At 37.3% G+C, this 21645-nt stretch overlaps 1 pseudogene; it reads right to left on the reverse strand.

The window, feature by feature from the left end:
* Window positions 1-287: 287 nt before the first annotated feature.
* LOC112483621 lies at window positions 288-405 on the reverse strand (annotated as a pseudogene).
* Between the last annotated feature and the right edge of the window lie 21240 nt (window positions 406-21645).

Raw genomic sequence — 21645 nt, forward strand, 5'->3', positions numbered from 1 at the left:
GCGACAGTTTGCATTATCTGGGAAGCAAAATGGAGGGTCCCAGCCCAGTGGAGACAGCAGTGGTGTCTTCACCAGGGATTTAGAATGATTTTCAGTGTTGTTTTTGGGTGCATTGCCTCTCACCTTTATTCTTGGGCTTTCCTGAAGATTCTGTGAATAACTCAATAGCCTTTAAGAATACTAATGTTTGTTCAAAGTGAGAGTGTTTCTCTCAATTGTAAATAGAATCGTTAATTGATATATCTTCTAAGAAGAAAATTTCTTTCTTTCTTTTTTTTTTTTTTTTACGTCTACAGCACCTGGCTTCCTAGGTGGGGTACCATCCAGATACTAACCAGGCCAGACCCTGCTTAGCTTCCGAGATCAAACGAGATCGGACATGTTCAGGGTTGCATGGCCGTAGACTAAGACAAAATTTCTAATACCTACCTGTCACTTGCCATCTTCTACTTACCATCTACATTACTCAGGCATCATTTATTGATTTTCGAGCCATCTTTCTATGAGTCCTTATGATCAAATTCTTCAAAAATCTAAAGAAATGCGTTTCTAATGATGGCATTTCAGGTTTCATGATAGAAAATATATGTGATTAAAATTGATACATACTCATTGGATAAAATATGGAAAACACATTAGAGTAGAAAAAAGTTATTTATAATCCTATCATCCAATACTTGTATTTTTGTCTTCCAGTCATTTTTCTATACATATTTGCACAGAGGTGTGATAGCATTTAAACGACTTCTTTTTTCTTTTATGAAATATCATAAGCATTTTCCATATTATTTATAAAACTCACGTTACTTTATTTTTGTGTGTTTCTAGGCTGTTTTTAGTATTGCACTATTATAAATATCTCTTATTTTGAATGTCTTTGTTCATAAAATGATTTTTCTATGTTTCAAGTGAATTTCTAACTATATATTCCTAAAAATGATATTATCATGTAAAAAGATGTAAAACTGCCTTGATACATATATCAAATTGCTTTTTAAAAATTGCTAACTTGATAGTCAAAATAGTACTTTAAATGGATAAATGGCAAAGGTAAGAAGAGATTATTCACAAAATAAGGACAGAAAAGTAAAAAAAACAGATGAAAAATATTCAACCTGTTTAGTAATAAAATATTTAAATTATACTGAATTTTAAGCTATTTTCAGGTAAAAGTTTTTCGAACTGTTAACATTTTATGGCTGTATCTGCCTAAGAAAAAGTCTGATACATTTTAAAATGATTAATTGATCTAAGAGAGGGATGTATTTAGACCCATATCTATTTATAACAGGTGCAACAGGCCCACACCTATGTACTCTTTATTTTTTCTTCTTCCAATGACCTTGAGAGGTAGTGATGGATTTATCCCTTTTTGTTTTATATCTCACTGAATAAATACAGTGTGCCCGATGTAAGTGGAACAGGATTTTTACACCAAAAGATTTTTTCTTTCGGATCACATTTATCTTTGTTGGAGAATGACCTCTTATCCTGACTGTCCTTGACAATGACAGTAGCCCAGCGTTTTTATGGTTGTTGTTCATTATTTTGAAATGTCTGCCCTCTTCTCTTCTTTGTATTGAGCTGTTATTACCTGATGTTATTCTCGATGCATATTTGTTTGATTGCTTGTTTCTTAATGTGTGTACATTTCCCATTCGCACTGTACATTTAAAAATGCCATTTTTAGACATATTGAACTTCTGAAGTTATCAAACTTCACATTTGTTTCCCTCCACCAAGATTTCATTCTTTTTATGACTGAGTAATATTCCATTCCCTAGGTGTCCATCAATGGCTGAATGGGTAAAGAAGAGGTATATATGTATGTATATATTACCTCTTCTTTATATATGTATGTATATATTACCTCTTCTTTACCTATTCAGCCATGGATAAAGAAGAGGTATATGTGTATGTATATATTACTACTTCTTTACCCATTCAGCCATGGGTAAAGAAGAGGTATATGTGTATGTATATATTACCACTTCTTTACCCATTCAGCCATTGATGGACACCTAGGCTGCCTCCATATCTTGGCGATTGTAAATAATGCTGCAGTGAACATATGGATGCACATGTCCCTTCAAAGTAGTGTTTTGGGTTTCTTCAGATAAATACCCAGAAGTGGGATTACTGAGTCCTTTTTTGTTTGTTATTATAACCTTTGTTTTAAAGTCTATTTTGTCTCGTATGAGTATTGTTATCCCAACTTTTTTTTTTCTTTTTCATTTTCCTAAAATATCTTTTTCCATCCCTTTACTTTCGATCTGTGTGTATCTTTCGATCTGAAGTGAGTCTCTTGCAGGCAGCATATGTAAGGGTCTTGTTTTCTTATCCATTCAGCCACCCTATGTCTTTTGATTGGAGGATTTAATCCATTTACATTTACAATAATTGTTGACAGATATGTAGTTGTAACTTCTTTATTCTTCTTCTTTTTTTTTTCCTTAAAGTAGTCCCTTTAACATTTCTTGTAATGTTGGTTTAGTGGTGATGAACTCGTTTAGCTTTTTCTTGTCTGGGAAGCCAAACTTCACATTTTGTATGTATATCTCTCTTTCTCTTAAATACATTAGAAGACTGTCTCTTTAACCCAGCAGTACCCAACCTTTTTGACACCAGAGACTGGTGCTCCTGTGAGATTCTTAATGCCTGATGATCTGAGGTGGGGCTGAGGCGGTGATGCTAGCGCTGAGGAGCGACTGCAAATACAGATGAAGCTTTGCTCTCTGGCCCGCCACCCACTTGCTGTGTGGCCTGATTCCTAACAGTCCACGGACCGGTACTGGTCTGTGGCCCTGGGGGTTGAGGTCTCCTGCTTTAACCCATTTCCTATTTAGAAAAAAAAAAAATGCAGCTTGCTGTCACCATTAATTTAATCTTACAGAAACACGCTCTTTGAGGCTGAAGCAAATCTGACCGGTTTTCAGTGTGAAAATAAAATATAAAAACTATTCTTGGAGTTATTCTAAACAGAACTTGTCTCTAATCCTAATGTAACAGAAAATTATACATAAATTGGATTCATCAAATGAATCTTTGGCTAACAACTGTTCGAGAATGATATTAACATCATGTGTAGGAATGCCACGTTTTCTAGGATTTGACATTATCAGCGATCGAGAATTACTATATTTCGTAAATGGAAATACCACTACTAAAAACAGAATGCTATAAATAGAATGATGTCATTTGTTTCCAAAAACTATCGATCTACTAGAGTGATGTGAAAATAATAATAAAAGTGAGATATGTCGTGGTAGACTTTGGCAGTAAGTTTAGGACTGTGACCCGCTTATCTCGGGGTAAATGCTGCAGCTGCAAGTGCCACCAGTGAGTATTCTTGGGGCAAACAGGAAATGGATTAAAGCAGAGGTCACACACTGGCTCATCATGAGCCATAATTGGCCTATAGACATGCTTAGCATAGAATATTTAAACGTTTAAAAATAAATTGCTCATGTTTAAAAGTTGTGAGATTTTATTTACAAGTTCGGATTTCAATTTCCTCTTCAAAAATGTCTTATGATCTAGAAACACTGGGCCCACATTTTTGCACATTAGCAATGGGTTGGACACAAGTAATGGCTGCTCCCTTCAGTGTGGTTATGTGCCCTTCTGTCACCGTAGGCCCACTCCATTTCCTTGTTTATATCTCTTTAGAGAATGACAATATCACTGCATGGCTTAGAGTATGTGCTCTCAGTCAGACTGCCTGGCTGCAAAAACCCAGCTCTGCCAGCTGTCTCTGTTACTTGGCAAGTCCCCTTACTTTTGTGTGCCTCAATGTTCTCCCTGCCAAGGAGGGTTAAGAATACCTACATCATAAGGTGGTTGTAGGGATTAAGTAAGTTGATGAATGTAAAGTGTGCCTGCACATAATATGTGCTCAATAAACAATGGGTGACGTTATAAACTGCCTGGACTCTTTAGACAGTTGAGTTTGTACCTCTTGTTTTAGAATCTCTAAATTTGGCTTGAGCATTCCTGATAGATGCTATCAGATTTCTATCAGGTTTCTTTGTGGTGACTGTTGCTTTCTTCTGAGTGAAGAAGCTCACTGAGAAGGATGGTCTCCTCTGCCCTCCCACACACACGTCACCATCGCTAGCACCGCCACCACCCTACCAGGCATCAGGAGGGAAAATGCTGGAATGCTGGAGAAGTGTAGAGATTTCTGAGCAATGTCCTCTCAGCCAAACAGCCAAAATGGTGCCCTAAGAGAGCAACTCAAAGACAGAATAGTTGTTCTTTATTTCATCCTTCCCATATCATTGAAGAGGAATCTCACATGGAAGATTAATCCCTCTTATTTCTCTAGATTCCATCTCTCCTCACCCTGCTCAGTCAACTCTTTTTCCCACCTCCAGTCTTCTGTACCTTCCTTTCTTTCACCTCCTATTCTAGCTTTCCCTGTAGCACAAACTCCCCTAATTTACGTTGTTTTTCTTTCTTTTACAACTAGACTTTTTAAAAGAGTGGTCTATAATCATTATTTATACATCATCACTTCCTTTTTTCCTCCCACAGCACACAAAACATAATTCTCCCAGCTCAGACGGAAATTGTTCAAGCCAAGGTCACTAATGACATCCTAGGTGTGAAATTAATGCTAACTTTTTTCTTTTCTATTTTTAATATAACAGCATTATTAAGATATACTTCATATATCGCAAATCTTACCTACTTAACATATACAATGCAATGTTTTCAGTCTACTCAGTTATCCAACCATCACTACAATCACTTTTAGACCATTTTCATCACCCCCCCAAATAAATTTCATACCCATTAGCAATCACTCTCCATTTCCACCCATGCCTCCCTGCCCAGCCCCAGACAACCATTAATTTATTTTCCGTCTGTATAGATTAACTTATTTTGAACATTTCATAAAAATGGAATCATACAATGTGGCCTTTGTGACTGGCTTCTTTTTATTTATCACAGTGTTTTCAGGGGTCGATCATGGGTAGCATATTGTACCAGTACTTCATTTGTTTCTATGACTGAATACTGTTCCATTGTATAGGTATACCACATTTTGTTTACCCATTCATCAATTGATAGATATTTGAGTTGTTTCCACTTTTTGTCTAGTATGAATAATGTTCCTATGAATATTTGTAAACAGGTTTTTTACGTGGATTTTAAAAAATTCTCCTGAATATATATGTGTCGCTAATCTATTCAGTAAATTTTTCATTTGTAACTTTCATCTAGAGAAATTCCATTTAGTTCTTTAATATATTTTCTATTTCTCTTCTTTTATGCTATGTCTTTCTTTAAGTCCTTGTGCATATTGAGCATGTATACAATAGCTGTTGTAATACTCTTACCTGCTCATTCCACTATCTCTTTCATTCTATGTTTGTTTCTACTGATTGACTCTTGCTTATGGGTACATTTTTCTGCTTCTTGGTATGGCTAGCAATTTTCGATTGGGTGATAGACATGTTGTTTTCCTTTACGGAGTGCTGGGCTCTTTTGTGGGAGGTAGTTTGATTACTTACATATATCATTTTGATACTGTGAAAACTTATTCTTAAACTTTGTTAGAGTGGGTCTAGAGTAGCCTTTAGGTCTACTTTAGTCTTACTACTCAAGTAAGACCCTTCTGAAGTCTCTACTGAATGCCTGAGTTGTTATCAAAGTGTGGTCCCTGGACTAGTGACATCAGCTTCATATAGTTAGTAACATAAAGTCTTAGGCCCACTCTAGACCCACTGAATCAGAAACTCTGGGGTTGGGGTCCAGATACCTGTGTTTTAAGAAGTTTTCCAGGTACATGCTAAAGTCTGAGAACCACTCTATTAGAACAATCCTTCTCAAACTTTCATATGCATATGAAACACCTGAAGATTTTGTTAAGCTGCGTTTTCTGATTCACTAGTCTAGAAAATGCCTGAGATTCTAAATTTTTGACACATTTCTAGGTGCTGCTACTGGTGCTGATTCTTTGAACTCCCTTTGGGTAGTAAGGACCTAGACATTTTACTTAGAGCCAAGTAGTCTGATTTCAATGGCATAAAAATGTTTAATTTTTAAATAATTCCATAATGATAAAGCAGACCCAGTCTGGACTTTCTCTATCAAGGCTCCTGTTTACTAGATATGCAAGGCTCACAAAAATATATAGTTTAAGCAAAAGCAGCGTAGGAATTTCTCTTCATTCTAAATCCAAGTGCAAGTATGAGAAATACATTATATTAATAGTTATAAGAATATACTATCATGTGCTGAAATTTTTTATTATATGCTGGACACTGCCTGTTATCTCTTTAAATCCTTGCAAAACCCTAGGTGGTCTATATCATTATTTTCACTTTTTAAATACTTCTATTTTAATCTCTGCAGCAGAAATTCAGATTAAATTACTTAAATTAGTCTGATGCCATCCAGCTAATAACTGGTAAAAACTTTACTTAAATCTAGGTCTGTCAAATTAAAATTCCAATAATACAGTTTTTGTATTGTTATTTTGCTTTAGTATTTAGTTTGAATACAAACTTAAGAAGACATTAAAAAAATACAACAATTTACCATGTATAGGATTACTATGATTAACATAACAAATCTGAGTTAAACATGGGTTACAAGTTGATGCCACCTGGCATAGTGCCTGCACAGCTATGAATTAATTACAATCAATTTTAAACAAGAACCTCTTACCAGGCTTCCATTGCTTAAAAAAAAAGTCATGTACTAACACAGGCATTGAGTCATTTTCTTATATTAACTAGAAAAACAACACTTTTATTTTACTTAAAGGGAGGAGGTAAATCTTGAAAAATAAAGGGAAGATTTTGAATGAATTGGCAAAATTCAGAGCTTTATATACTGTGGCTAAAACTATATCACCTCTGTGATATAGTTGGGGCAGCTTAGTTAGGAAATTGGAGTGGTTCAGAGCTCCAGGGAGGGATGGTTTCTCACAGAGTGCATCATAGTTCTTTCTCTCTCCCTCTCTCCCTCCCTCCTTCTCTCTCTCCCTCCCTCTCTGCCTTCTGAAACACAAGCAAGGGAACTCTGTTCTCTGTAGTAATTACTTTGTAGCCTGAAGCATGAGATTTGATCGTTCATATCTTGCCTTGCATCAGAAAACACATTATTATTAGTTAAAAATTTATCCATTAAAAAAAAAATAGCAAATCAGCACCATGCCCTGCAGTATTGGCCATTGCACACTGAATTTTACAAGTTAGGTAATTGCCACTGGAAAGGCTCCTTCCCTTTATAGAAATGATTGAAACCTTGTTTTCTATGTAGATAAGACCCTTTCTTTTTTTAATTCTGGTGAGCTCCAGTATGAATGGCCTTAGGTGAAGAATATCCTAAATAAATCATCCTCTAAAGTTAAAAAAAGTATATATGATTCTCATGTCTCTCTCCCTCCCTCCTCCTTCCTTCCCTCCTTACCTCTTCCCCTCCCTCTTTCTCTCTCTCCCTCTCTCTCTCTCTCCCTCCTCCTCTCCCTCCCTCCTTCCCTCTCTCTTTTTCTCTCATTTTAGCCATGTTTCTACCTGAAAGTTAAAGGCAGGCTAAATGGCCATTTAGAGAACTCATCTGTGATTTGTGTGTGATTCTCCAATTATGTTTTTCAGCTAAATTTACTCATAGCCTGATTTTACTGTCTGCATTCAGTTTTTAAGAAATGATCGGGTCCGATTGGATCCTAAGTCTTTAATAAAAACAGAAAGCATTAGTACTTCATTGTGAAACTCTTTATGACTTAATTTAGAAAAGATAACTCAACATTTGGTGGGAGATGGAGGAAACAGAGAGCAGTTTCTAAAGTTCTTTCTTGCGGAAGGATGTGATAAAAACAGATTGGCAGGCCTTGGATTGAAGAGCTCTGCAGGTGTTTGGAAACTAGGAAGATATCGGGCTGTGTTTGGCAGGTAGGGTTTTTTGGGAACAGGGTAGAGCTAAGACACTAGAACCTTGGATGTAGCTCAGAGCTCTGTACAAACCAAAGAGAAAATGGGGTGTACCTAGGTGAGTAGTCAGCAATCAAGGGATTGAGGACACCCAAGGGCAAAGTAATATGAGGCCCCCAAAATCTGAGTGAGCAGAGAGTCATAAATTGAGAAAGTCACAAGAAGGAGAAACCAGGGAACCAGAAACTCGGCAAGCTGTGTGAGCACTGGCACTGATAATAAAAGACCTTGATAAGAGAGACCAAGCCCTGTTTATGATGTAGTCATAAAGGCACGAGCCCAAAGAATTTGACCTGGAATTCCGCTCTGACCACACCCTGTGACCCTGAACCTCTAGCCCAGTGCCCCAGTGCTTGGATGGAGAAAGGAGAAATGAATCACCGTGAGGCCCAACTTCTCACCTGCAGAACAGGGATTTTACCTGCCTCCACAGGTTGCTATAAGGACACAATCAGTAAATGTGTAACAAAGGTATCAGGAAATACCTAACACGCCTTGAACTGGTGCTCCATAAATGCTGGTTCCTCTTTCTTCTTTTTGATAATGATCTTCCATATTTACTTTCAGTTGGGGCAAGAGACCAGGAATGGTGAGAACAGGTAAAGGTCAGTCATTTGTGTAGTTTGAAAGGGAAGCAAGGAGCAGAAGAGAAAGACTAAAACTGGCAGAGGGATGGGAATTTGCCCGGGGCAGGGAGATGTGGTATGTGTGAATTCTCGGTAACTTTTAGAAGTAGCTTTCAGCTAGAAATTCCTGTTAGGACAGGATGGTGGGATATTTTCTATTTTGAACTAAAATAACTGACTGCTTAAAAAAAATCCTGGTCAGTTTCTGTTTATGATCCCTTGACCTTATTTCCACTGTCAATGAAGTTCCTTCTAGGAAGAGATGGAAATGTTGGAGGAAGTGTGTATACGTGTGCAAAGGCAGCGATGGAGAGGGAGGAGAATCATCTAGAAGCAGTTTGCCAAGCAAGTATACTGTCTTTACCTACAAAATGTGTTATTTAGCGTGGTTTGTGTGTGTGTGTGTGTGTGTGTGTGTGTGTGCATGTGTGCGTGTGTGTGTGTGGGGGGCTGTTGATAAAACTTTCCATTATAAAAAGTCGATTTAAAATTAAATTCTATTGATGTCATTCCCTTGGTTATAACCCTCAGTGATCCACCTCCCCTCCTCCATACACCAGTGCCCCAAAGATAAAATCCAAACTCCTTAATACGACAAATAAACTTTCAGGATCTATCCTTAGCAGAGTGCGTGGCCTCATCAGTCACTTCTCCACTCTTCCCATACTGGCCTGAAGCCAAACTAAACTATTTAAGGTTCCATTAGTATCCCAAATTCTCTCTGTATTTTTGTAAATTATATTTACTCTACCTGCAATATTTTTCTCCTTTTACACTGTTTATCTTCAAACTCCTACTTATACTTTACATCCTAGTTTGGAAGTCACTTCTTCCAGGAAGTCTGCCCTGATTCTCCTAAGACTGGGCCACCTGTCTTTTTCCACATGTGCTTTTGTAGTTCCCAGTGCTTAAAAAAAAAAAAAAATCGCACTGTGTGATAATTATCTACGTACTATTCTATCTTTTCGAAAAAACTGTGGATGTTTAAGGGATAAGAACTCTCTAGTCAACCCTGTATCCTGAGTACCTGAAAGATAGAAGGTATTTAATAAATATTTGTTAAATAAATGAAAGAATAAACTGACCTTGAACAAAAAAAATTCCAATGACAAAAATAACTCGAAGCAATTTTGGTGATAATAAAACACATATTGGAACATCACTAACCTTTGAATAAAACTAGTTTAAAGTTGCGCAGATGTCAAAGAAAGACTTTATAAGGTAATGGAGTACCATTATTGAATCAAACTTATATGTTCATGCACATATTTGTGCGTGTACTTTCATGTAAGCCTATCGAAATTGTGAAAAAAATTATTAAAATGTCTCAGAATGTTAGAGGTTTTCCTGAAGCTCAAATGGGATAATATAATGAAATATTAACGACGTACTGGAACATAATGAGCAGTAAATAAGTGGTAGCTAACTGCTTAATGTTGTTATTAATGTCAGTGAAATGTTCAGGTTCCTGGGTTCTGTGCTGACTCTCCACTTCACTTACATTTTGGTGCTATGTGTATGAAGTAACAACATTGTCAAAGAAAAGGTTAGAACTTTTCTATCCAAGTTCATCTCCATTCACTCATGAACCATTTGAGAGCCAAGTGTAATATTCTGTTGTGTTATTGAAAAATCAGTGTCCCACGGTTACTGGAAGGAGCCACACTCTTAACACTGTGATTCTCTGAGGATAGAAAAGAACAGATTCATCATGTGGATGAGATAGTGCCTTGCATTTGAAAGCTTCACAGTGTTTCTCCAAGCCCTTAGCCACAGCCATGCCCATCCTTTTTCTGCCATGTTTGCTGTGAGCACACGGCCTCTCTTCTCAGCATCAGTGACTTTTTCCCCTGAAGCTTGGTCAGCTCATGCAAGCTCTGCATCCCACCCTAGCCCCACTCCCCAGACACCAAACTTAATCAGAAAATCTCTTCCATCTTCAACTTTATCTTTTTTAGTTCTTTTTTTTTCCAATTAGGATTTAAATTTTCTTTGGTCTCGCCTATCTTCAAAAATAATAACAAAACAACAAAAAGCTCCCTTGACATCATGTCTCTCCTTAGCTATTATCATATTTTTTCTGCTTTCCATTAGTGTAAACTTCGGGAAAGAGAAGCTTTTCCCACTGTGACTTTCTCATCTCTTTGTCTTCTTCATCCCTTTCAGTCTGCCTTCCTGTCCTGGTGCTCCACTCCATTGCTCTTGTTAAGGTCTACAATCACTAACTCTATCATTACAATTGTTTTCACTTTTTTTTATTTTTTATTTTTTTACCTTCCCAACATTTAATTTGTTTCCATGCCTTCCTTCCCCCATACTTCTTCGGCTGCTTTAAGAAAGAAAAAAAAAAAAATTCCTAGGATGTTGGTTTTCCACAGTTTTATTCTTTGGCCTTGACTCTTTTCAATCTATGCTCTGAACGAGAGCTCACCTCCTTGCACAGTTTAGACTACCTCGACCACACTCACACATAATTCTCCAATTTATATTTTCAGCTGAACTTATTTTCTGAGCTCTTAAATATTTACTAGAAGTATCCATTGGACTGCTCCACGGACATCTCAAACTCAAAATGTCAAAAAAATTCGTATTTTCCCATCATTCTGTTACCGGACAGTGGAGATCCTCTCCTGGCCATGTAGTGCAGGTTCTCGATGTCTTGAACAAAGAATTGAGCAAGACACCGAAATACAGCAGCAAAGAATAGCTTTATTAGAAGGGCAAGTCCACTTCCAGACGTGGAAGCGGGCCTGAGCAAGAGCAGTGTGGTTCAAAAGGCCTGGTAATAAAGCCTTTGGAGTTTTTATCCCTATCTGCTGTGGGTGGTGACTTTTCTTAGAGGGGTGGGCTTCCTTGATTAACAATTAAGATTGACAGGACTCAGTGATTCATCATTTGCTTTCTGCACATGATGTTGGTTCCTAGAATTCAGTCTGTTATAATGATATTAGGCATATGCATCATCTTATAATGAGGGTATAATGAGGCTCAGGTGAGTTGAAGGTTGTTGGGGGTCTTCATTGCGCAGGTGCCAGTGACTGGCTTAAACTGGTACCTAATTCTCTGCTTACTCCTTTCTTTGTATGAGTTACTTTTAGCCTAAAAATGCCCTCTGGCTTGCTTAATTGTGGGTGGACTAAGGCGGACCCCTTTTAGGATAGGAGGACCTTGTAGGTTCATCAGTAACAAATACACCAGTCAGGTGGGGGATGTTGATAACAGAAGACTGTGCATGTGTAGGGGCAGGGGGTACATGGGAAATCTCTGTAGCTTCTGCTCAACTTTACTGTTAGGTTCCAAATAAATAACAGCAATAACGACAATTAATAATGTTACCCTAGCTGAAAGATCAGAGAAGTTTCAATGTCTTATTTCAGTAATTTGTCAAGGGATTCTCTCGAGCGTTTTTCTTAGTGGTCTTTTCTGACAAATAAAAAGATACTTTTTCAGATTTGAGCCAACATATGCTGTTAACTTGATCTGATAGCTCTGTCACCTAGTTGATAACTACAACGTAAAATGAAATATGGCTACCCTGAGTATACATGGAAATCACTATGCTGAGAGAGACCACATTTGATTTGAGTTTTAAATATATTTCAGGGGTACTTTATAGAACTGAAATAAGTATACCAAAGGGTCAGGGGCCAGAGTGCATAGAGCTCAGGACCCCATCAATTCTAGTATAAATAATGTATATATGATTCAACCTAATAGGTTCTTAATAAAGAGTGTTGAATACATTCATCTAAGGAGAAGAGCTAAAGTGTCAGAAGCTGGTCCTGGACTCTGTTTCTACCTCTTGCAAGTCCCTAATCAGGAAGCCTGCTGCTAGAAGGCACTTTTCCTGGTACTTTTCACCCTGTAAATACAGTAGCTCCACCCAATTATCAGATATGAGCAGAACCAGAGTTATAAGACAAAGAACAGGATCTTATCATGTTCTTTGCAGGAATTAGCTCATTAATCCTGGCAACAGCTCTACTGGTTGATGCTGTTTTAGTCTCACTTATACAGACAAGGAAATTGAGACCCAGAGGATTTAAGTGGCTTGCCCAGGGTCCTGTTTCTTGCTAGGGATGGTGCCTGGATTCAAGCTCAGTGTGATTCCCAACCCCACCCTCCATTGCCTTTGGGAAGCGTGAATCGTGAATTAGCAGCACCAGGTAACATCGCAGAGACTTGGGTTTGTCTGCCTGTCCTTGCTGGGGTGGCTGCCTCTGGGACACAGCATGCTAGGGAGGGTTAATGTCTCAAAATTCATGAAAGGATTTCCTAGTACACCTGAGCACAGTGAACCCTACTGTCTGTGAAAAGGACACAGTTTTGATAACTCTTTTTTCCGCAAAGAACTCGTGTTTTCTGCAAGCATAGGAGCTAATATGTATTGCCAGAAAATTGACATTTTACAAGATCTGTAAGTTTAAACAGTTCAGAGGTCAGAGGAAATAAGAGGCAAAGAGAATGGCTCTGCTTGAAAATAAAATAATTGTATACCAAGCTTCCTTGGCATACTAATATACTATTTGAGTAAAACTAACAAATTTAAACTATTATTGTGTCATCATCAATAGGAGTTTTTTAGGATAATTTTCCTTTATAAGTTTATCAGCCCTCAGGGTTATTAAGGTATAACTGACAAATAAAATTGTATATATTTAATGTGTACAACTTGATGATTCGATACATGTATAACTGTGACATTGTCAAATTAACCAGTCAAATTAACACATTCATCACTTCACATAGTTACTTAAGAACTATTCTCTTAGCAAATATCAAGTGTACCATACAGTATTATTAACTATAGTTACCATGCTGTGCATTAGGTCTGTAAAATGTATTTATCTTTATACTTTATACTTTATACCATTTGAACAATACCTCTTCATTCCCCACTCCCTCTCAGCCCCTGGTAACTACCATTCTATTAGATTCCACAAACAAGCGATACCATATAATATTTGTTTTTTTTCTATCTGACATCAATTGAGAACTTGGGATTTTCTTATAATGGAGGCTGTTAGTTTAGGCTTTGCGACAAAAAGCGTTATGCTGATATGTTTCTCATTGACAAATAAATGGCCATTTGCAAACATTTGAAGACACAAATGTCTAAAATGTTTTATTCTGGTGTATTTAGTTGAGTTTCTAAGCATCAAGAGACCAAATTTACATGGCCAAAAAAAAAAAAAAAGCCAAGGTAAGGGAATCCGCTGTATCTTATCTCATTCAGCGTGCTTTACCATGGAGTAACATCCTTCTATTATTGAGGAATGCTCTGATGTTCAGACTCTCATTGTAATGCTCACTTGCAATTTCCCTCTTTATCGCTCCAGAAATAAGACAATTCATAAAAGATACTCGATCCTCATTTACTATATGTGTAGTAACCCTGTACAAGTTAAATGGAACTTTTGATTCAATTTTGTCAAAGACAATATTTGTTGAAAGCTGGCTATTTACAAGACACATTGATAGTCACTGCAAGTAACTAAAGCTGTTGACTGATCGCTATTATTCAACCTCTTTTTCTGGAGCGCATTGAAAGTTGAAAGGGCTACTTGTGAACATTTATTATACTTCGAGGTTTGGACTGTGAATAGAGCTTCGTCAGAGGTGTGTGTCTCTGGACCTGAGTCCATGCTCAGGAATTCACTCAAATGAGGAAATCTGGGAAGTGTTTATTGGGTAGGTGCTCTGTGCCTTTCTCTAATTGCAAGCCCCGAATAATTAATTCAGGGGACATTTGTGTGTATTTATAGAGCTCCTGTCATATAACAGGCATTCGATGAAGAGCTAGTCTCAGTCCCTGCTTCAAAGAATGAACATAATAACCAAGAAGTGACAACCAAATGGACAACAAAAAGGTAGATACAAGACACAGAGCCTGGGTCAACTTGGTTGCCAGCACTGGCTATTTTCTTCTGCTCCTCCAGACTTTCTATCCCCATCTTCTCCATCCTGCTCTATACCCAGAAAGCTGATCTATAATTGCTGCTGACTTCATGTTCTGTTTGGAGAGCAGCGGTAGGGGACTGAAGAGAAGAACACAGTGAGGTCAAAATATTTACCCCCAACTTCTTCTTTGGGAGGATGCTGCTGGCTAGCTGAGATCCTCTTGAGCAAATTTCACAGTTTCTACTAGATGGCTCTCTCCACACTCCCTCTCCAAATTCTAGTAACTTCTCCCACCTTTGGCTCTTTAAAACTTAAGGGTTTAGCCTACTGTTACTAGCTTTGAGATACTGTAGCATCTTCATGGTTTCCCTCACCTTACCGACACTTACAAACAATTCTTTTCTTCATTTGTTCTTAAATTTCTTCCTCTATGTGTACTGTCTCTATGCCACTGACACCCAGATCATGCAGTCTCTAAGGTGAAGTAAAGCCTTCTGCTGACATATGGGAAAACTTGGTTGGATTAAGCCTCTGAAGTTTGGAGATTAATTGGAGCATCACCATGCTTAATACAGCCACTAACAAAGCTGAAGCAGTGCTCAAAGTTCTTAAACACCACCCCAGTTTACAGGATTAGAAAATACCATCACAAGGGGCATGGCTCTCTCTAAAATAAAAGAATAAGTTTGGAAGGGAATGAAGTGTATAAATAGGTTGCATACTTGAAGGATAATCAGAATTTGATATAGTTGATTGTTGAAAAAAGAATCTGTGACAGAGATGACCCTCTTCAATAGCTCTTTGAAGAGCTGAGCACAGTTAGGCACTAGACATTTAAATGTTCTTTCTTTTGACCCCTCTTGGGAGCTTTCTGCTGGAAATAATGAGGGGCCCTGGCCCTGACATTCTCCCTAGTATGAATACATAAATATGTGGGAAACATTTTTTTCTTCTCTTTCTATTGTTTTCCTTCAAAGGAGAGTTGAAGCTTTTTAGAATATAAAGCAGAATCAAACACAGGAGGTAAAATTTTGCCAGACATTTGATTTGAGTCACTTTAATCCACATGTATATTTACACAAATCCACAAGCTATTAAAGTAAAATCATCAGGCTTTGAATTACCTTTGTTTGGCATGAGTTATTATTTATTTTTTGTTTCGTTCTCGGCGCATAGCTCAGATCCTAATACAAAGACTCAATAAACATTTATTGAATTAATGAGAAAGTTAATGACTAAAGGAATAAGAATACAGACAAATGTAAATTATAGTAGCTTCTCTTTATATTGCTGCAAACTTTTATTTTTTAAGTAAATGCGCAAGAATCCATCTAGGTAAATGAGTGTTGTCCCTTAAAGGGATCACCTTGGGGTAAGGAGTCACCATAGGCAAACACGTTTGACAATATACTATTGTTCACATACCCCTTTCAGAGTCAGCCACACATTCTCTTAGAGTGTGGCAAATCGTAATCCTTTGGGAAAGGATTAAAATTTTTTGAAACTGCTGAAAGTTATCCAGATCCACCTTTTGTGTATAAAATAAATAATCAAAGTAGGTAGTATAATTTGACCAAAGTAGGTAGTATAATTTATCATTTGACCAAGTATAAATGAATCAGGAGGCTCTGCTAAAATTAAAAATGATAAAGTTCTATTCAAGGGTCTTAGGATCTGCAAATCAAAAACACTACCAGATACTACCCAGAATGTTCTGAAGAAAAGAGAAAAAAATTGAGAGTTCTTACAGTACAAAGTAATTTGAGAAGTTCCTTGTTAAAATAGAATGTGCCAAAGAATAACAGACTAAAATAAGAAATCGTTTTTACATCAGAGCCATTTCTTTACTCATTACTGTTCAATTGAGCAATATTTTTTTCCATTTCAGAACTCTTTTAATAACCAATTAGATTTGTTTGTAATTCTAGGCTTGAACATTGGGTGGGGGAAAACTTTCTAGTTTTACCTCAATTTTTCAGGCCATGCTCTTTTGCGATTTTATCACAAATTAAATAAAAGCTTGGACAAAACGAGTGTCGAAAGCAAATTAATTCTATTGGTTGTAAGTGCTTGGATCCGTGAGCACATGCCCAGATTTATTTCCCAGTTGTCTGCCAAACGTATAAGGGGAGGAAAGAGGAAAGAGAAAGACAAGACTTCATCTCCAACTTGCAGTTTCAACACGGGAGCATGGAAGAATGGGGCAAGTATGGGAGCTCCAGGGCCAGGCAGATGGACCCAATTCCTGTCTTGGTCAGTTATTCACTGTAAGTAAGTATCTTTCAGGCTTTCAGATGCTTTCTTCACCTATCCCATGGGATGGATGTTAGTTACTTTGTAAACCTATTGTTAGAGTGGCCTGGGATCTATGTTTAGCACTCACTATACTTGGTACTCCCATCACAAATTTATCTTGAGAATTAACTTAAAATGTGGAACTCAGGAATGCATCAAAGTACATCTACTCTACTGTGAGTTTGAGGGAGGGGACACATCCTTGTGTATCTGGAGCCAAGCACAAGGTCTGTGCCTAGTGGGTGAACGTTAAATGTAATGAGATAAAAAGAAAGGCTTCAGCTGTGTTCTGTGGATACAGAGTATCCTCTCATCTGTCATGCTCTGTATGTGTAGTTAGCTTTGGTCAGTTCTTATTTGGGTTGCAATCATATTTGACAAGGACCCAAGGTCCAGGAATTCTCCAGTAGCTGGCTAATGCCCCCATCCAATCAAGAATGCATTATTCCAAGGGGATAGTCTAGGAAAAGTCATTCTGTTTATATTTTAAAGACTTTCCGACAAGTCTCACTATAGTCTTATCATATCATGCTATGAGAAAGCCTTTTAGCATGGGCTTTACTCAGAAGGACAGCTCGTCTCCTTGGCCTGTTTCTCTAGGTCTAACCTCAACTTTACATCTTAATACCATGATGGTGAGTAAAACAGACCCCAAAGAAAAGAAAGGAGAGCAGTTATCTATTTAGACTAACAATGCAGTGATACGGCCTGAATCGTTGTTGGACTTGATCTCCGCAAGCAGCAAATCTCTTTTGTGGTGTGTAAAGATGAGCCCTGAACACAAAACACTATTTCCTCACAATTATCATTATGGATTGAAACAGTGCCAGTCCCACTATATTTTCTCTTTTCCAACTGAATACATACAGATCTTCACTTCCAGCTAAACCCTTTCTAAACTGATCATCTTGATACAGTCATTTACTCCTGAGTATTAATTTGTTTATCTGGAAATGACGATATCTCACTTCAGGGGTGTTTGGAGATGGGAGGAAGAAAGGATTATAGCAGACATTTCTGGAACTTAGCCAGTATTCAGAAAGTGTTAATTCTCCTAGGAAGCTTTTTTCAGATTAATTTGCTTTTCTTATTTATTGGCTACCTTGACCTTAAATTTTTTTTGATATAAATGAAAGACAGAGGTTAGTGGGGAAAATAGGGAAATCGAAAGATCAAAAAGTAATGTTAACTGGATACCTGCCCCAATGAACCGTCATCATTCTTGCCTGTCCGGTCATTCTCCCCTCCTTCTGGAAATTGTTTCTTCGCTCTCATCCCTCCGTCTGGGAAATGGTCTTTCTCTTATTTTAGCCATCTAGTCTGAAAGGGAGCTGCCACTTCTTGTAAGTCCCAGCTGCACTTAATTATCTGAGGTCAGTAAATAAATCCAGTGACACAACTCATTCCTGACCTTAGCTGAGTGGTCTGGGCATGATCCCTTCATTCAAACTGGACAAACTGGAGATCTCCTTCCTGATTGTTTACTTCGGGGAAAGAGACAGCAGGAGTCAGTCATTTTCTGGTGATGATAATGGGAGATTGAAGATGGAGGTGCTGCCAGATTCTTTATTTCCTGCTGGTGGGAAAATCTTTTCTAAGAAAATAAAGCCAACGTGTGGATAAAAGACATGCAATACATTCTGGAGATATGAAAGTTTCTATTCCCCCTGGGCCATATTTGCTCTTTTTGTGGTTACAAGTCTTCCAATAAATTTTTATTTTTTTGGCTCAACTAGTTTCTTTATGGCTTGCTGTCATTTTCAATTATGCTAGGTTTAGACTGCTGTAAATGACATGTAAGTTCAAATGTTGGACATAAACCTATCTCCAAATGTGTCATGTTTACTATTTTAACAGTTTTCAGATATTCTCTATATGTTGACTCACTCATACCTACAATCAAGAGGAAAAGGTTGTAGAGTCTTTCAATGGATCTTTAGAACTCAGCATCCAAGGTTATAAATTCACTAATACCATAGTAAAGACTATTGTGTGGAGAATAATAACCATCGTCTTTTAGATGAGTAGCCTTTTGGAACAGAAAACACTTTCCCACTTGTAATCTTATATAAAAGTCTTATTGCAATCCTTTGAAGCAGATAGTATAGCCTTTTTAAGGGTAATAAAATTGAGACTGGAACATTTAATGACTTACCCAAGATTATTCATGGGAGTCATACATAGGAAAGCCAGGATTCATTTCTATTTCTTGTGACTATTTTGCTTTCCAGTACAATATAGCTGCTTCACAGCAAACTACCTTATCTGTCCTTGGATGAGCTGTCTGGATATCTTACAAATGACAGTAACAACTTCCTCTTAAGGCAGTTTCCTGTTTTCCAATCATGATACTGCGTAACCATCCCAGGACTGAACTTCTTGAAAATTGTTCAGAAATCAAAGCCTGAAATGCATTAGGGTGATTTTTCAATTACTTGGCACCAAGCTTTTCTTGGATATGATTCCATTGTCTGATAATTGATAAACATGACATAATTTCTATCTGGCATTTTAACTACATAGTGCTATTTGTCTATGTTAAACTGAGTTAGCCAAATATGTTTATTCTACAACCAGTTGAAGTGTATGCTAAAGTATAGAACTTTTGTGGTTAATTTTGCATGAATAAGGTGGAGGGGAATTTTAAAAAGTTGAATCTGTATTGAACTATTTGGATATTTTATTATATTTTCAGACATTTTATTTCACTTTTAGACATTATATATTCACCATGAATATATATTTATGTGAGTCTGAGCAATCTATAGTCATTATTTTTATAGCGATGTGTTTGCTTTATTGAACAGATGTCAGGCTAAAGATTCATTAGAGGCTAAAGATAATCATATAGGATAATGAGATTGCTTTGTTTTAATTGATGGATAGATTTGGGAAAGAACAAAATATTATAACCTTTATAGGAATAAAACACTTTTCTGATTTAATCAAAGATATTAGAAAAAGTTAGAATATGCTTATAATTTCAGTCAAGAAAAAAATAGGAAATAGAAAAATAGTTGTTTAGCTAGGTTAGTTAATAACTAGCAAGAAAAAAAGTGAATCTTCTGTATTCAACCAGTGTTATATCACTTCAATTCCCTAAATGGAAATTTTAAATTATGTGTTAAAACACTGTTTGTATCAGGGAATGAATATCATTAGGCTTAACACTTTCTCATTACAGTTTTACATACACATTTATAAGTTAAAAAAAAATAAAAGGAAGCACTTAATCACTTCACACTAGAGAATTTTGAGGGAGGAGAGCATTAGGTTACAATGATTCAACTTAAAAATCTATGACAACTCAATCATTTTAATGTTGGTGCCATTCAGAGAGTCCCTTATGGATATGTTCAATCTTCAGCTAATTTGAATTTGTGAAAGAAAGGTTTATCGGAAATAATCCTGTTGCAGCAGCTGCTTCCTCCGTGACATCATTATCTGGTAAGGTTATTTGTTAGGGCCTTTTTCTTCAGTTGAGTATGTATGCACAAGACATTTGATTTATTACTTCATTTAAATTTGTTATTTACAGGACAAATCTTACAGCAAGGATTTTATGCTCGTAAAGGTCCTCTTGAAATAACTGTTTTGCTAAATTTATAGTATTGCAATATACAGTCAGTTTTTCAAATAAAGGCTGTGTTAACAGGATAATTATTTACGTATGGACTTCACTTATACAGTAGGAAAATTCAAGCCTTTCGCATATTGTATTAGACACAATGACTAAGTTACATAATTAAGTCAATAAAACACTATGCCTGTGTATGCTTAAAGTAGAGGTAGTTATAAAAATCTCTTCACAGACATGTGGCCCATATTCAGGGTCTTGGGGAGAGTATCTCAAGGGAAACCAAATACTTTTGGCCCTTTATCCTGTCTTGGAGTGAGAGAGTTATTCGTGGGTTGGATTCCAAATGTTATTGAAGTTGCCTAGCTACCACATTTCAATAGATGGAGAAACAGAATTTTGACAGCAGTTGGCCATGTAGCAAATCATCAGGGCCTTTTTTTTTTTTTTTTTGACAGCTGGGTGGTAGGGAGTTTTCTGTTTCCACCTACAGTATCTCCTCTGAGTAGGCCTGACTGTGTGCAAATGCTGGGGTGAACAGACCTCCACTGCTCCTGATTCGCATCAGGTTTTAGCTTCCAGGCCTTTATGAACCGAGTGTGAGTTAGAATGTCAGTGAGCAAATATTTTTGAGCCCTCGTGATGCACCAAGATACGGTACGGGGGTATATAAGTCCTACTTGATTAGTTAGGTTGCTTAATAAATGACTCCCTGATCTGAGGGAGTGGGTAAGCAAGGAAAAATTTCTCTGAGGAGGAGATTATTAATCCGAAACATGGCTCTGAGAAGGGGATAAGACTTGTAGCCAGGAGCAGCTACCTGTATGTGGATTCAAGAGCATCATATGTTCAAAGTCTCGAGAAAGCCTAATAGAGTTAAAAGACAATGATATTAGAGGAGCAAGAAGTAAGTCTGGGCCAATTTTTACAAGGTCTTAAAATAACTATTAAAGATTTAGGGGTTTATTCCAAAATAATAGGAAGGTATCGAAGGGCCCTAACAGAGGAGCTTCATTAATCACAGTTATGGTTTTAAAGAGATCCTACTGGCCACTATGATGAGAGTGGATCAGTGGTGGCACCAGAGTGACAATAGTAGATGCAGGAGACCAATTAGAAGGATGTTATATTTTCATTATATTATTTCAGACAGAGGATGATGGAGACATGTATCAAGGTGGAGCCACCAGAGATGAAGGGGAGAATATGGATTCAGCAGGTATTTTAGAGGTAGGATTGGCATGCCTGGCTGACTGGCTGTGCAAAGTGGTGAAGGGAAGGTAGGGGTCGAGGATGAAAA

Source organism: Pteropus alecto, unplaced genomic scaffold (genome assembly GCF_000325575.1).
Source record: "Pteropus alecto unplaced genomic scaffold, ASM32557v1 scaffold164, whole genome shotgun sequence".
In the NCBI taxonomy this organism is placed as follows: Eukaryota; Metazoa; Chordata; class Mammalia; order Chiroptera; family Pteropodidae; genus Pteropus; species Pteropus alecto.